The sequence below is a fragment of the Aotus nancymaae genome, unplaced genomic scaffold (assembly GCF_030222135.1).
Source record: "Aotus nancymaae isolate 86718 unplaced genomic scaffold, 86718_ANA_hifiasm-v0.15.2.pri h1tg000057l, whole genome shotgun sequence".
Lineage (NCBI taxonomy): Eukaryota > Metazoa > Chordata > Mammalia > Primates > Aotidae > Aotus > Aotus nancymaae.
Window position 1 is genome coordinate 10,533,174 of NW_026988471.1, and position 1,830 is coordinate 10,535,003.

Genomic DNA, 1,830 nt, shown 5'->3' on the forward strand with positions numbered 1-1,830 from the left:
AAAAGGGCACAAAATAAATGTATAGCTTAGTCAATAGCCATCACCTGGGTCAATAAATAGACATTGCCAGAACCCGAGATGCCTCCTCATGCCTCCTGCCAATCACTACTTCCTTCCTCCTCCCCAGAGGTAAACACTTCTCGTGATTCTATTATTCATTACTTCTTAGTTTTGCCTGTTTTCTAAACAATTTTTATACTTAGAATCTAACGTATGTATTCTTTTGCATCTGCTTTCTTTTTGGTTGTTGTTGTTGTCCCAGATTTACTGAAAATAATACAGCATTAGAAAAAACATGCAAACAGGTCCCCGAGGTGTTTTGAAATTCATCCCAACTAGAGGCTGAGTGGCCTGCAGGTTGGACAGACTGCCGAAATTCAAAAGCTTCAGCATTTCCTTAGTGTCAGGATCTACGTCAATGATCTCCTGATCAGGACTGAGACATCAGGAACATAATTGTCTCTCCTTTCTCTCTCCTCCTCCTGCAGCTTGATGGAGCTACCTCTGGCCAGGTGTCTCTGAATCTGTTTCATCAGATGCGTGACATAGCCTGCTGTCTTGTTGTGGAGCTTCTTGCTAGGGATAATGGCGATCTCCTCGCACACGTGCTTGTTCACGTGGAAGTTGTTGCCCAGGCACGGGTAGTACTTTTCTGTGATGACCCGGGCCACCTTCTTCACGGTTTTGGTGTGAACGCGGCCCATGTCGGCGGGTCCTTGGTGAAAGAGCGCGTCTGCTTTCTTTTGCTGCACAGTATGCTTGTGAGAATCTGTATGTTGTTGCATTAACTGGAGTTTTTTCATTTTCCTTGCTGTATAGTGTTCTATCGTGTGAATCCACCGTAATTATTTTTATTACTCTACCATGGATGGAAGTTTAAGTTGTTTCCAGTTTGGGGGTACTTGTAAATAATGCTGCTCTGAATATTCCATATGTCTCTTGGCCTCTTGGTAAGCGTATGTTTCTGGTGAATACTCACTTAGGAGTAAAATTGCTAGATGTAGGGTATGTCTGTCGTCAGTTCTAGTAGGTAAAGCCAAACCATTTTCCAGAGTGACTATATCTGTTGATATTCTCACCACCACTGTAAGAAAGCTCCTGTTGCGCTGCAGCTTATGAACAATTGGTATTATGAGATTTTTTAACTTTAATCACTCTGGTGAATGTGGTTTTATTAAATAATTTGCATATAAGTAATGAAGCTAAGCACTTTTTCATATGCTTAATGACCAATCCCATATCCTATTGTGAATGATCCATTCTGATCTCTTGACCCTGTTTCTAATGGTTTGACTGTCTTTTTCTTATTGATTTATGGGAATTATTTACATATTTTGGATACTCTGGTGTATCCGTTTTCTATTGCTGCTGTAACAAATTACCCCAAACTAACTTAAAACCATGCAAATGTATTTTCTTATTGTCTGCAGGTGAGAAGTCCAAAATCAGTCTCATGGGGTTGAAATCAAGGGGAGAACTGTTTCCTTGCCTTTTCTAACTTCTAGAAGTCCCCTGCATTCTCTAGCCTGTGGCCCTTTCCACATGTCGCTCTAACCGCTTGCTTCTGTTGTCATATCTCCTGCAATGTTTCTGCCTCCTTCTGAAAGAACCCTCATGATGCACGTAGGGGCCACCTAACATCCAGTAGAGTCTTCCCACTGCAGGATTCTCAGCTTAACCACATATGCAAAGTACTTTTTTCTGTGTAAGATAAAACAGTCACAGGTTCTGGGCATTTGGATGTGGACATCTTGACTACCACGTCTAGTATACAAAACCAACAAAAAATAAAATATTTAAAATCAAGGTACTAAGGTACCAAATCAAAGT

At 41.0% G+C, this 1,830-nt stretch overlaps 1 pseudogene; it reads right to left on the reverse strand.

Annotated features, from left to right (window-relative positions):
* Positions 1 to 264: 264 nt before the first annotated feature.
* Positions 265 to 704, reverse strand: LOC105707752 (small ribosomal subunit protein eS17-like; annotated as a pseudogene).
* Positions 705 to 1,830: the final 1,126 nt, after the last annotated feature.